Source organism: Phyllobates terribilis, unplaced genomic scaffold (assembly GCF_046119375.1).
Source record: "Phyllobates terribilis strain yellow unplaced genomic scaffold, ASM4611937v1 Scaffold_1__5_contigs__length_1240528914, whole genome shotgun sequence".
NCBI lineage: Eukaryota > Metazoa > Chordata > Amphibia > Anura > Dendrobatidae > Phyllobates > Phyllobates terribilis.
The window spans coordinates 738,940,152-738,956,318 of NW_027362761.1; positions in this window are offsets into that span (position 1 = coordinate 738,940,152).

Consider the following 16,167-nt stretch of genomic DNA (forward strand, 5'->3'; position numbering starts at 1 on the left):
TTATCTGGGAGTTGTCTGAGCCCCTCACCTGGTGAGCACAGTACGACGTGGGCAGCCGTTACCTGCAGACGTGGTCTGGATAATAAGAACTGTGAGTAAAGGCCCTGAACTGCATCACTGACTCCGTGTCGTTACTGCTGCTGCCCTGCACCATCACCCCCATCCTCCGCATACACTGCCCTGAGGCTATACTCCTCCCGTGGGGAGTTATGCTACGCTCTGCTGCACCCACAACACCAGCCTTAGCGGTCTGCCCTGTAGCAGCGGTTCACTCTGACCGCAATCCACGGGTGGCGTAGTCGGACATTTAAACATCAAAACCACATAAATAGTTCCGCCACTGGTTTGACCGCCCTGAGCCACGGAACCGGATCGCCGCCACGAAGACTACAACCACCAGCATCCACCAAAAAGGGTCCGGCTCCGGGTGTCCCAAGGCCCAGGGGGTGCGTCAGAACATTTTCATCACCTTTCACAATCACCAATGGGACAAGGCAGGGATGGCCTCTGTCCCCTCTCTTATACATCCTAGTGACGGAGCACCTGCTCTCATCAATTCGCCATAACCCCAATATTAGGTGGATTGAGGTGGGAGGCACCGAGTACAAGTGCTCTCTATTTGCTGATGATGTCCTAGTATATATCACTCAATCACATATATCCATCCCTGCTGTTATGGCTGAAATAGATCACTTTGTTACATGGTAAAATTTTAAAATCAATGCAGCGAAGTCTGAGGCCCTCGATGTCTCCCTCCCTAAATCCATATAGGATTCCATCCAGTCCAACTTTCCCTTTGCCTGGCCCTCACAGGGTATCAAATACTTAGGAATTCCTATTCATAGAGACCTCTCCCATCTATGTTATCTTAATTTTGGGCCCTTTATTGAACAATTCCATACAGACCACGGTTGGCAAGTTAGAACTGTAAGATTCACTACGTGAACCACTGGTGTTTTGTGGAAAAGCACATGTACACCGCGTTCCAAATTATTATGCAAAAAGTGTTTAGGAGTGATAAGGGAAGAATTTGTTTGTTTGTCAGTTAAACTCATTGATGGTGATGTGTGTCAGGGCTCTTTATATCACTGTAAGCAATTGCAGACACCTGTGCTAATTAGTTTGGCAGGTGTGTCCAATGAAAGGCAAGACTACTTAAGAAGGCTCTCTCACATTATTAAGCAGCCTACATTTTCTGCCAAAATGGGAAAGAAAAAGGATGTGTCGGCTGCTGAGAAGCAACAAATTGTGGAGTGTTTAGGTCAAGGCATGACTACAATCAACTTTGTGCGATGATCAGGATGAAGTGTCTTGGCAATCAAGAAGTATGTAGCTGATTCACAGTACACACGTGTGCGTGCTGATAAGGGCAAATTGAGGACTCTTTCCTACAGGCAATTACGTCAGGTTGAAAGAGCAGCGGCAAAAAAGCCTTGTCATAGCAGCAGACAAGTTTTTGAAGCTGCTTGTGCCTCCAACGTCCCCCGAACAACAAGATGCAGGGTCCTTCAGAGGTTTGCAGCTGTGCATACGCCATCCTGTCGACCTCCTCTATCCACTTCACACAAGCAGAAACGGCTCCAGTGGGCCAAACATTACATGAAGACTGATTTCAAAACTGTTTTGTTCACGGATGAGTGCCGTGCAGCGCTCGATGGTCCAGATGAATGGAGTGGAGGATGGCTGGTTGATGGACACCCCACGCAAACACGGCTACAGCGCCAACAAGGAGGACGTGGAGTAATGTTTTGGGCTGGAATCATGGGGAGAGAGATTGTCGGCCCCTTTAGGATCCCTGAAGGCGCTAAAGATGAACTCCATAATGTATGTGGATTTTCTCAAACAGCACTTCCTGCCATGGTTCAAGAAGAAGAACCGTGTATTTCACAGCAAGATCATTTTTCTGCATGATAATGCACCATCTCATGCTGCACATAAAACATCTGCATCTCTGGCTGATATGGGCATAAAAGGGGACAAACTTATGGTGTGACCCCCATGCTCCCCTGACCTCTACCCCATTCAGAACCTTTGGAGCATCATTAAAAGGAGTGTCTATGATGGCGGGAGGCAGTTCACATCTAAGCAACAGCTCTGGGAGGGTATTCTGTCCTCATGCAAAACAATTGAAGCAGAAACCATCCAAAACCTGACAAATTCAATGGACGAGAGAGTTCAGAAGCTCCTTTCGAACAAGGGGTGCTATGTGAAAATGTAACATCACCTAGAATAAAGTTTTGAGTTGAAAACTGTTTGATTTCAGTTTCTAACAACCTGCTAATGCTTATAATTTCAAAAATGACCATTTTTTTGGTCTTTATTAAAATGAAAAGGTTGATCGAAAAGTTTGGGGGATCTAAGAGTGTGGCAACCCAGTAGTCATGATTACTTCGAATTCTGACAATATGAGGGTCATGCTGCAGGTAGTGCAGCAAGAAGGCACTTATGTGTCTTGCGCATCTCGGAGCCCCAAAATTATTTTCCGGGCTAGATGCAGCTAAAAATTATTTTTAATTTTAAATCTGGTGAAGCTTATTATAGATGGCCTAATAGGATCAGTGCTGCACACTGCTACAAAGCCCAAATTATTTTCCAGTCAAGATACAGATAAACATGATTAGTAATTTGAAAGCTTAAAACGGTTGGTAGGGTGATTTTAACCAATCATCAAGCTTTTACTCTCCCCAGGATGACACAGGGGTAGAAAAGTCGTTTCGGATCCATGATTTGTTCATCTTTATGAACGTGAGTCTGTCTACATTATCAGTGGAGAGCCGCGTGCGCTTATCTGTCAGCACACCACCAGCAGCGCTGAACACACGTTCAGACAGAACGCTGGCTGCGGGGCATGACAAGATCTCCAAGGCGTAAGTGGCTGGCTCCGGCCATTTATCCAGATTGGAAGCCCAAAAAGAGCAAGGGTCCAATGTGACAGTCGTGGCTTCAATGTTTACTTGGAGATACTCCTGTACCATCGTCTCTAGGCGTTGACTATGTGTCAGACTTCTTGTCTCCTGTGGCCTTGCAAAGGATGGGCTAAAAAAGTGGTGAAATGATTCCGCAAAATTGATGTTACCAGCAGATACTGTGGTTCTGTTACGGTTTGAGTGCTGAACACTTGACGGTCCCACGGTTGGCAAGTTGGAACTGTGAGATTCACTACGTGCACCACTGGTATTTTGTGGAAAAGCACATGTAAGATTCTGCAACAGTCTCTGCTGATACTCCTGCATGCGTGCATCCCTTTCTATGGCAGGAATAATTTCTGCAAATTTACTTTTGTACCGGGGATCTAACAGTGTGGCAACCCAGTAGTCAGGATTATTTCTAATTCTCACAATTCGAGGGTCATGTTGCAGGTAGTGCAGCAAGAAGGCACTCATGTGTGTTGCGCATCCAGGAGCACCAAGTCCCTGTTGTGTTGGTGGCGAGGTAACAATCATGCTTCCTTCCTCTGTCCTCTCCCCCCAACCTCGCACAACAGAAATGTGATCAAGGTCTCCCTCATCTGATGAGTCTTCCATCAGTTCGTCCTCCACTTCTTCCTGGGCTCCTGCACCTTCCTCACTAGTTTGGCTGCTACCATGCACCCTGGTAAAATCATCTCCCCCACCCTCACATGCCTGCCGCCCTGGTGCTGCCGACCGTCTGGACCTTGCAGATGTTAGCCCTTCCGCATACAACTCCTCCTCCTCTACTTCCTCCACCTCCTCTTGTGCCACCACCTGACTCCGAATTCTGTTTAACATGTGCTCCAGCATGTAAATCACTGGAATAGTCATGCTGATAATGGCATCGTCAGCACTAAACATCTTCGTCGCCATTTCAAAACTGTGCAGAAGGGTGCATAGGTCCCTGATCTGAGACCACTCCTCCAGCGTGATTTGCCCCACCTCTGAATCTCGTTGGCCCAGGCTATACGTCAGAACGTATTGCACCAGGGCTTGTCGGTGCTGCCACAGTCGCTGCAACATGTGCAGAGTTGAATTCCACCGGGTAGGCACATCGCATTTTAGCCGGTGAAGTGGCAGGCCCAACGACTTCTGTAGAGATGTAAGTCGCTGAGCTGCGGGATGCGAACGGCGGAAGTGAGCACACAGCGACCGTGCCCTCTGTAGAAGGCCATCTAGTCTGGGATAGTGGGCTAAAAATTGCTGGACAACCAGGTTCAACACGTGAGCCATACAAGGCACGTGTGTGACATTGCCCCGGCGAAGGGCCGCACCCAGGTTTGCAGCATTGTCGCACACGGCCTTCCCTGGTTTCAGGTCCAGTGGAGACAACCATTCATGAAATTGGTTTTCCAGAGCTTGAGCCCTACTGCCAGCATAGTAAGGAGGTGTGCAGGATCCCTTCTGCGCAGTTAGAAAGCTTGTGGCATGACCAGACAGGCTTTGGGTGCAGGTGGAAGACCGAGAGGAGGTTGAGGAGGCAGAAGCAGTGGAGGAAAAATGACATAAAGAGGATTGACGCACAACTCGTGGGGACGGCAAGACTTGGACAGCAGCCCCTTGTCCTGCTGTCACCATAGTTACCCAGTGCCCAGTCAGCGACATGTAACTCCCCTGTCCATGCTTACTCGTCCAAGTGTCTGTGGTGAAATGCACCCTGTCACACACAGAGTTTCTCAAAGAAGCGGTGATGTAGTGTGCGACATGCTGGTGGAGCGCAGGCACACCTTTCTTTGAGAAGTAGTGCCGACTGGGCATCTGGTACTGGGGCACTGCGATGGACATAAGGTCTCGAAAATCCACTGTGTCCACCAGGCGGAAAGGCAGCATTTCTGTAGCCAAGAGCATTCAGATAGTGAAATTCAACCTCTTAGCTTTCTCATGGCTAGGAGGAAATGGTCTTTTACTTGTCCACATCTGAGGGACAGAGGGCTGTCTGTTGTGCTTAGACGGGGTTGATAAGGGTGTCCCCGGCAAACTGCCGGTCTGTGAGGAAGATGCAGGCGGACATGTTAGGTTGCCTTGATCCAAAGGTGGTGCTATCAATGTCGGACAGCGCTCAAGACCAGCTGGTGTTACCACCTCCAAAGAAAATGATGACCTGCCAATCACGCTGGCCGTTACAGGTAAAGAGGTGGCAGGTCTGCGTCCCAAAACAGGTGTGACTGCTGTCCCCCCAGTCACAGAGAATGAAGACGCCGCGGATGCACAAGATGTGGCAGACTGTGGTTGGCCCGGCCGGCTAAGCCGCATTGTAGCACAGTGAGCTTCCCACTGCAACTTATGCTTCATGTCCATGTGGCGGTTCATGCATGAAGTACTCAAACTATGTATTTTTTGGCCTCTACTTAGCTTTTGCTCACAAATGTTACAGATAACACGAGTTGGGTCATCTTTATCGATCTGAAAAAATGCCCAGGCTGTGCAAGGATTAGCACCCATGCGACCTGAAGAGCCACCACGACTTGTGGTGAGAGGCAGAGTTGTGTTTGAGGATGCGGTTGTTGACGTGCTTCCAGTACTACGTCTCTGTCCAGGAAGGCGCAACCTGACCTCGTCGTCACTAGCATTCTCCTCCACCTCCTCTGCTGACTTCATCTCTCGGCTGACTGTGGGTTGACAGTAAGTGGGATCTCCAACCTCATCATCATCACTCTGTGTGTTATCACACCCGTCGTCCTCAGAGCCAACCTGCTCCTGCCCTGACAAAAAACTAAAGTTGTCGCTCCAATCAGGTATTTGAGTCTCATCATCATCTTCCTCATTGTCTCCACCAACAGGAGTTACAGTTTGGGAATGAGGGTCTACATTATGGTCAGAACCTTCTGCGTCTGGTCCTGAATCCGACTCATAAAGATTCTGGGCATCAGTGCAGATCATTTCCTCGTCTGGATTCACAGAAGCACTGGAGCCGACTTCTGATTCCCAGGCTATAGTATGAGTAAACAGCTCTGCAGACTCAACCATTTGTTCTACATCATGCTCAGACGGGCAGCTGGAGATTTGGGAGCTGTGAGGAAGCAAGTGCGATTGGGGTGACACCTCTGAGGACTGGAGTATTTGTGATGTTGAAGTTGATGTGGAGGAGAGCCCACTTAAAGGAGCACTTGATATCCTTTGAAGCACCTGCTGTTTTTGTGCCTCATCTGGAATTTATAGCGATTGGCGTGGCCGTAAGAAAGGGATCTTATCACATTGTCAGCTAAAAGAAGTAGACATTTTAGTTTGGCTGGAAGATGGTCTTTCTTCTGCAGATGTTACTGTTGCTTTAACACCTACCCCACGGACACAACCTTTTTTCCCCTTCCCAACACGCCTATTCCCCTTTCCACCAGCAGCAGGCCTTTTTCTACTCATTTTGGTGGTTAACTAATTCACAACTCTGGAGTTGTTTGCACAAAAAAACAATGGATGGGAACCGAGCAGAGCTGAGTGGCCAAACTGTGGTATTAGGCCAAAACTATTGGCTGGGTTAGATGCAGAAAAAAATTATATTGAATTTGCAACCTGATGGAGGTCAGTATATATGGACTAATAGACCAAGTCCCACACACTGCTAGAAGCCGAAATATTTTTTCAGAGCTAGATGCAGAAAAAAATTATATTCAATTTGCAACCTGATGGAGGTCAGTATAGATGGACTAATAAGACCAACTCCCACACACTGCTAGAAGCCCAAATATTTTTTCAGAGCTAGATGCAGATAAAAATTATTTTTAATTTGCAACCTGATAGAGGTCAGTATAGATGGACTAATAGACCAAGTCCCACAACACTGCTAGAAGCCCAAATATTTTTTCAGAGCTAGATGCAGATAAAAATTATTTTTAATTTGCAACCTGATGGAGGTCAGTATGGATGGACTAATAGACCAAGTCCCACACACTGCTAGAAGCCGAAATATTTTTTCAGAGCTAGATGCAGAAAAAAATTATATTCAATTTGCAACCTGATGGAGGTCAGTATAGATGGACTAATAAGACCAAGTCCCACACACTGCTAGAAGCCCAAATATTTTTTCAGAGCTAGATGCAGATAAAAATTATTTTTAATTTGCAATCTGATAGAGGTCAGTATAGATGGACTAATAGACCAAGTCCCACAACACTGCTAGAAGCCCAAATATTTTTTCAGAGCTAGATGCAGATAAAAATTATTTTTAATTTGCAACCTGATAGAGGTCAGTATAGATGGACTAATAGACCAAGTCCCACAACACTGCTAGAAGCCCAAATATTTTTTCAGAGCTAGATGCAGATAAAAATTATTTTTAATTTGCAACCTGATGGAGGTCAGTATAGATGGACTAATAGACCAAGTCCCACACATTGCTAGAAGCCCAAATATTTTTTCAGAGCTAGATGCAGAAAAAAATTATATTCAATTTGTAACCTGATGGAGGTCAGTATAGATGGACTAATAGACCAAGTCCCACACACCGCTAGAAGCCCAAATATTTTTTCAGAACTAGATGCAGATAAAAATTATTTTTAATTTGCAACCTGATGGAGGTCAGTATAGATGGCCTCATAGACCAAGTCCCACACACTGCTAGAAGCCCAAATATTTTTTCAGAGCTAGATGCAGAAAAAAATTATATTGAATTTGCAACCTGATGGAGGTCAGTATAGATGGACTAATAGACCAAGTCCCACACACTGCTTGAAGCCCAAATATTTTTTCAGAGCTTGATGCAGATAAAAATTATTTTTAATTTGCAACCTGATGGAGGTCAGTATAGATGGACTAATAGACCAATTCCCACACACTGCTAGAAGCCCAAATATTTTTTCAGAGCTAGATGCAGAAAAAACTTATATTGAATTTGCATCCTGATGGAGGTCAGTATAGATGGACTAATAGAACAAGTCCCACACACTGCTAGAAGCCCAAATATTTTTTCAGAGCTAGATGCAGATAAAAATTATTTTTAATTTGCAACCTGATGGAGGTCAGTATGGATGGACTAATAGAACAAGTCCCACACACTGCTAGAAGCCCAAATATTTTTTCAGAGCTAGATGCAGATAAAATATATTTTTAATTTGCAACCTGATGGAGGTCAGTATAGATGGACTAATAGACCAAGTCCCACACACTGCTAGAGGCCCAAATATTTTTTCAGACCTAGATGCAGATAAAAATTATTTTTAATTTGCAACCTGATGGAGGTCAGTATAGATGGACTAATAGACCAATTCCCACATACTGCTAAAATCCCAAATTTTTTTCAGAGCTAGATGCAGAAAAAAATTATATTCAATTTGCAACCTGATGGAGGTCAGAATAGATGGACTAATAGAACAAGTCCCACACACTGCTAGAAGCCCAAATATTTTTTCAGGGCTAGATGCAGATAAAAATTATTTTTAATTTGCAACCTGATGGAGGTCAGTACAGATGGACTAATAGAACAAGTCCCACACACTGCTAGAAGCCCAAATATTTTTTCATAGCTAGATGCAGAAAAAAATTATATTCAATTTGCAACCTGATGGGGGTCAGTATAGATGGACTAATAGAACAATTCCCACACACTGCTAGGAGCCCAAATATTTTTTCAGAGCTAGATGCAGAAAAAAATTATATTCAATTTGCAACATGCTGGAGGTCAGTATAGATGGAGTAATAGAACAAGTCCCACACACTGCTAGAAGCCCAAATATTAATATAGAGCTGGATGCAGATAAAAATTATTTTTAATTTGCAACCTGATGGAGGTCAGTCTAGATGGACTAATAGAACAAGTCCCACACACTGCTAGAAGCCCAAATATTTTTTCAGAGCTAGATGCAGAAAAAAATTATATTCAATTTGCAACCTGATGGAGGTCAGTATAGATGGACTAATAGAACAAGTCCCACACTGCTAGAAGCCCAAATATTTTTTTAGAGCTAGATGCAGATAAAAATTATTTTTAATTTGCAACCTGATGGAGGTCAGTATGGATGGACTAATAGAACAAGTCCCACACACTGCTAGAAGCCCAAATATTTTTTCAGAGCTAGATGCAGATAAAATATATTTTTAATTTGCAACCTGATGGAGGTCAGTATAGATGGACTAATAGACCAAGTCCCAAACACTGCTAGAGGCCCAAATATTTTTTCAGACCTAGATGCAGATAAAAATTATTTTTAATTTGCAACCTGATGGAGGTCAGTATAGATGGACTAATAGACCAAGTCCCACACACTGCTAGAAGCCCAAATATTTTTTCTGAGCTAGATGCAGAAAAAAATTATATTCAATTTGCAACCTGATGGAGGTCAGAATAGATGGACTAATAGAACAAGTCCCACACACTGCTAGAAGCCCAAATATTTTTTCAGAGCTAGATGCAGATAAAAATTATTTTTAATTTGCAACCTGATGGAGGTCAGTATAGATGGACTAATAGAACAATTCCCACACACTGCTAGAAGCCCAAATATTTTTTCAGAGCTAGATGCAGAAAAAAATTATATTCAATTTGCAACCTGGTGGAGGTCAGTATAGATGGAGTAATAGAACAAGTCCCACACACTGCTAGAAGCCCAAATATTATTATAGAGCTAGATGCAGATAAAAATTATTGTTAATTTGCAACCTGATGGAGGTCAGTATAGATGGACTAATAGACCAAGTCCCACACACTGCTAGAAGCCCAAATATTTTTTCAGAGCTAGATGCAGAAAAAAATTATATTGAATTTGCAACCTGATGGAGATCAGTATAGATGGACTAATAGACCAAGTCCCACACACTGCTAGAAGCCCAAATATTTTTTCAGAGCTAGATGCAGAAAAAAATTATATTCAATTTGCAACCTGATGGAGGTCAGTATAGATGGACTAATAAGACCAAGTCCCACACACTGCTAGAAGCCCAAATATTTTTTCAGAGCTGGATGCAGATAAAAATTATTTTTAATTTGCAACCTGATAGAGGTCAGTATAGATGGACTAATAGACCAAGTCCCACAACACTGCTAGAAGCCCAAATATTTTTTCAGAGCTAGATGCAGATAAAAATTATTTTTAATTTGCAGCCTGATGGAGGTCAGTATAGATGGACTAATAGACCAAGTCCCACACACTGCTAGAAGCCGAAATATTTTTTCAGAGCTAGATGCAGAAAAAAATTATATTCAATTTGCAACCTGATGGAGGTCAGTATAGATGGACTAATAAGACCAAGTCCCACACACTGCTAGAAGCCCAAATATTTTTTCAGAGCTAGATGCAGATAAAAATTATTTTTAATTTGCAACCTGATAGAGGTCAGTATAGATGGACTAATAGACCAAGTCCCACAACACTGCTAGAAGCCAAAATATTTTTTCAGAGCTAGATGCAGATAAAAATTATTTTTAATTTGCAACCTGATGGAGGTCAGTATAGATGGACTAATAGACCAAGTCCCACACATTGCTAGAAGCCCAAATATTTTTTCAGAGCTAGATGCAGAAAAAAATTATATTCAATTTGTAACCTGATGGAGGTCAGTTTAGATGGACTAATAGACCAAGTCCCACACACTTCTAGAAGCCCAAATATTTTTTCAGAACTAGATGCAGATAAAAATTATTTTTAATTTGCAACCTGATGGAGGTCAGTATAGATGGACTAATAGACCAAGTCCCACACACTGCTAGAAGCCCAAATATTTTTTCAGAGCTAGATGCAGAAAAAAATTATATTGAATTTGCAACCTGATGGAGGTCAGTATAGATGGACTAATAGACCCAGTCCCACACACTGCTTGAAGCCCAAATATTTTTTCAGAGCTAGATGCAGATAAAAATTATTTTTAATTTGCAACCTGATGGAGGTCAGTATAGATGGACTAATAGACCAAGTCCCACACACTGCTAGAAGCCCAAATATTTTTTCAGAGCTAGATGCAGAAAAAAGTTATATTGAATTTGCATCCTGATGGAGGTCAGTATAGATGGACTAATAGAACAAGTCCCACACACTGCTAGAAGCCCAAATATTTTTTCAGAGCTAGATGCAGATAAAAATTATTTTTAATTTGCAACCTGATGGAGGTCAGTCTAGATGGACTAATAGAACAAGTCCCACACACTGCTAGAAGCCCAAATATTTTTTCAGAGCTAGATGCAGAAAAAAATTATATTCAATTTGCAACCTGATGGAGGTCAGTATAGATGGACTAATAGAACAAGTCCCACACTGCTAGAAGCCCAAATATTTTTTTAGAGCTAGATGCAGATAAAAATTATTTTTAATTTGCAACCTGATGGAGGTCAGTATGGATGGACTAATAGAACAAGTCCCACACACTGCTAGAAGCCCAAATATTTTTTCAGAGCTAGATGCAGATAAAATATATTTTTAATTTGCAACCTGATAGAGGTCAGTATAGATGGACTAATAGACCAAGTCCCACACACTGCTAGAGGCCCAAATATTTTTTCAGACCTAGATGCAGATAAAAATTATTTTTAATTTGCAACCTGATGGAGGTCAGTATAGATGGACTAATAGACCAATTCCCACATACTGCTAGAATCCCAAATGTTTTTTCAGAGCTAGATGCAGAAAAAAATTATATTCAATTTGCAACCTGATGGAGGTCAGAATAGATGGACTAATAGAGCAAGTCCCACACACTGCTAGAAGCCCAAATATTTTTTCAGAGCTAGATGCAGAAAAAAATTATATTCAATTTGCAACCTGGTGGAGGTCAGTATAGATGGAGTAATAGATCAAGTCCCACACACTGCTAGAAGCCCAAATATTATTATAGAGCTAGATGCAGATAAAAATTATTGTTAATTTGCAACCTGATGGAGGTCAGTATAGATGGACTAATAGACCAAGTCCCACACACTGCTAGAAGCCCAAATATTTTTTCAGAGCTAGATGCAGATAAAAATTATTTTTAATTTGCAACCTGTTGGAGGTCAGTATAGACGGACTAATAGACCAAGTCCCACACACTGCTAGAAGCGCAATATTTTTTTAGAGCTAGATGCGGAAAAAAAATTATATTGAATTTGCAACCTGATGAAGGTCAGTATAGATGGACTAATAGACCAAGTCCCACACACTGCTAGAAGCCCAAATATTTTTTCAGAGCTAGATGCAGAAAAAAATTATATTTCATTTGCAACCTGGTGGAGGTCAGTATAGATGGACTAATAGAACAAGTCCCACACACTGCTAGAAGCCCAAATATTTTTTCAGAGCTAGATGCAGATAAAAATGATTTTTAATTTGCAACCTGATGGAGGTCAGTATAGATGGACTAATAGAACAAGTCCCACACACTGCTAGAAGCACAAATATTTTTTCAGAGCTAGATGCAGAAAAAAATTATATTCAATTTGCAACCTGATGGAGGTCAGTATGAATAGACTAATAGAACAAGTCCCACACACTGCTAGAAGCCCAAATATTTTTTCAGAGCTAGATGCAGAAAAAAATTATTTTTAATTTGCAACCTGATGGAGGTCAGTATAGATGGACTAATAGACCAAGTCCCACACACTGCTAGAAGCCCAAATATTTTTTCAGAGCTTGGTGCTGAAAAAAATTATATTCAATTTGCAACCTGATGGAGGTCTGTATAGATGTACTAATAGACCAAGTCCCACACACTGCTAGAAGCCCAAATATTTTTTCAGAGCTAGATGCAGATAAAAATTATTTTTAATTTGCAACCTGATGGAGGTCAGTATAGATGGACTAATAGACCAAGTCCCACACACTGCTTGAAGCCCAAATATTTTTTCAGAGCTAGATGCGGAAAAAAATTATATTGAATTTGCAACCTGATGGAGGACAGTATAGATCGACTAATAGACCAAGTCCCACACACTGCTAGAAGCCCAAATATTTTTTCAGAGCTAGATGCAGAAAAAAATTTGATTCAATTTGCAACCTGGTGGAGGTCAGTATAGATGGACTAATAGAACAAGTCCCACACACTGCTAGAAGCCCAAATATTTTTTCAGAGCTAGATGCAGAAAAAAATTATATTCAATTTGCAACCTGATGGAGGTCAGTATAGCTGGACTAATAGAATGATGCTATGCCCAAAATGTTTTACTTCACTAGGCGCAGTAAAAAAATTGGTATTCTATACACAGGTGGTGTAGCTTGCAACACAGATAGGCTACTCCACTGACTACCACACTCTGCAATAGTCCAAAAAGGATTAGCTTTGACAGATTTAGCCAAATGCTGTGAAAAAAACTTGCACAGCACTGGCACAGACCTGCCTGGCAAAAACTGATAGGAACTGATGTAACTTAGTCCTGAAAAGGACTGCAATTACTATTAGTCTTTACTCCCAACCTATCTATTTAAGAGCACAGACCTGCCTGATAAAAGTCATAGGAAATGCTGTAACCTAGTCCTTAAAAGGACTGCAATCACAACTATTCCCTACTCCCAAGCTATCTTTAGATTTGTGCGAAAATTGGCTTGAAATTAACAAGGTATAGTGCACACAGCAACAGCGGTGCTGTCTAACACGCAGCTGCAGCAGTGAGAAAATGGTGGCGACGGGGAAAATGGCTGGGTCTTATAGGGCAAGGACATGTGACATACACTGCCAATGAGACATGCCCTTGCTTGTGTGAAAAAAAGCACTTCGCTCCGTGTGTGCGCTGCTGATAGGCTGACAGATTGCACTGTAAATGCGGGAAAGAGAAAAAAAAATGGAGATCTTCATTATTCCTGCAGAGATCCATCCCCTGCCTCTCCCCCCGCCCCTCTTTACACTCAAACTGCGTATTAACATTAATTTTCATCATTACTGAGAAAAAAATCCAGTTATGATTTTGGTGCACTAACAGTTATCGAACATAACCTCGAACAGCAGAATTTTTTTCCAATCGTTCGTGTTCGCCGAACGGCTCGAACACCGCCCAAAACAGCTCGAAATTGAGATTGGAGAACAGTTCGAGTCGAACAACACTCATCTCTACCGCTGACCTATTTTCTTGCGGGATTGCTCCGCTGACGTAGTTTGCTGCGAAATTGCTCCGCTGACGTATTTTGTTGGGGGATTGCTCCGCTGACGTATTTTGTTGTGGGATTGCTCCGCTGAGGTATTTTGCTGCTGGATTGCTCCGCTGACATATTTTGTTTCGGGATTGCTCCGCTGACGTATTTTGTTGCTAGATTGCTCCGCTGATGTATTTTGATGCTGGATTGCTCCGCTGACTTATTTTGTTGTGAGATTGCTCCGCTGACGTATTTTGCTGCGGGATTGCTCCGCTGACGTATTTTGCTGCGGGATTGCTCCTCTAAGGTAATTTGTTGGGGCATTGCTCCGCTGACATATTTTGTCGCGGGATTGCTCCTCTGACGTATTTTGTTGCTGGATTGCTCCGCTGACATATTTTGTTGCGGGATTGCTCCGCTGAGGTATTTTGATGCGGGATTGCTCCGCTGACCTATTTTGTTGCGAGATTGCTCCGCTGATGTATTTTGTTGGGGGATTGCTCCGCTGACGCATTTTGTTGCGGGATTGCTCCGCTGACGTATTTTTTGGCAGGATTGCTCCACTGACGAATTTTGTTGCTGAATTGCGCCGTATATGTATATACAACCCCTGGCAAAAATTATGGAATCACTGGGCTCGGAGGATGTTCATTCAGTTGTTTAATGTTGTTGAATAAAAGCAGATCACAGACATGGCACAAAACTAAACTCATTTCAAATGGCAACTTTAGGGCTTTAAGAAACACTAAAGGAAATCAATATTAAAAATGTGGTACTCAGTAAGGGTAATGTTTTTCAGACCAAGCAGAGGGAAAAAATTATGGAATCACTCAATTCTGAGGAAACAATTATGGAATCATGAAAAACAAAGACACAAACGAACACTCCAATACATCACTAGTATTTTGTTGCACCACCTCTGGCTTTAATAACAGCTTGCAGTCTCTGAGGCATGGACTTAATGAGTGACAAACAGTACTCTTCATCAATCTGGCTCCAACTTTCTCTGATTGCTGTTGCCAGATCAGCTTTGCAGGTTGGAGCCTTGTCATGGACCATTTTCTTCATCTTCCACCAAAGATTTTCAATTGGATTGAGATCCAGACTATTTGCAGGTCATGACATTGACCTTATATGTTTTCTTTCAAGCAATGTTTTCACAGTTTTTGCTCTATGGCAGGATGCATTATCATCTTGAATAATGATATCATCATCCTCAAACATCCTTTCAATTGATAGGATAAGAAAACTGTCCAAAATATCAATGTAAACTTGGGCATTTATTGAAGATGTAATGACAGTCATCTCCCCAGTGCCTATACCTGACATGCAGCCCCATATCATCAATGACTGTGGAAATTTGCATGTTCTCTTCATGCAGTCATCTTTTTAAATCTCATTGGAACTGCACCAAACAAAAGTTCCAGCATCATCACCTTGCCCAATGCAGATTCGCGATTCATCACAGAATATGACTTTCCTCCAGTCATCCGCAGTCCACGTTTGCTTTTCCTTAGCCCATTGTAACCTTGTTTTTTTCTGTTTAGGTGTTAATGATTAGAGATGAGCGGTGTTCGACGCGAACTGTTCGCCAATCTCAAATTTGAGCTGTTTTGAGCAGTGTTCGAGCCGTTCGGCGAACACGAACGATTTGAAAAAAATCCGGCTGTTCGAGGTTATGTTCGATAACTGTTCGTGCACCAAAATCATAACTGGATTTTTTCACAGTAATGCTGATAATCAATGATAATACGCAGTTTGAGTGTACAGCGGGGTGGGGAGAGGGGCAGGGGATGGATCTCTGCATAAATAATGAAGATCTCCATTTTTTTTTCTCTTTCCCGCATTTACAGTGGGGAGGTGCAATCTGTCAGCCTATCAGCAGCGCACACACGGAGCGAAGTGCTTTTTTTCACACAAGCAAGGGCATGTGTCATTGGCTGTGTATGTCACATGTCCTTGCCCTATAAGACCCAGCCATTTTCCCCGTCGCCACCATTTTCTCACTGCTGCAGCTGCGTGCTAGACGGCACCGCTGTTGCTGTGTGCGCTATACTTTCAGTGTTAATTTCAAGCCAATTTTATCAGAAATATACAGAAAGCTTGGGAGTAGGGAATAGTTGTGATTGCAGTCCTTTTGAGGACTAGGTTACAGCATTTCCTATGACTTTTAGCAGGCAGGTCTGTGCTCTTAAATAGATAGGTTGGGAGTCGGGACTAATTGTAATTGCAGTCCTTTAGAGGACTAGGTTACA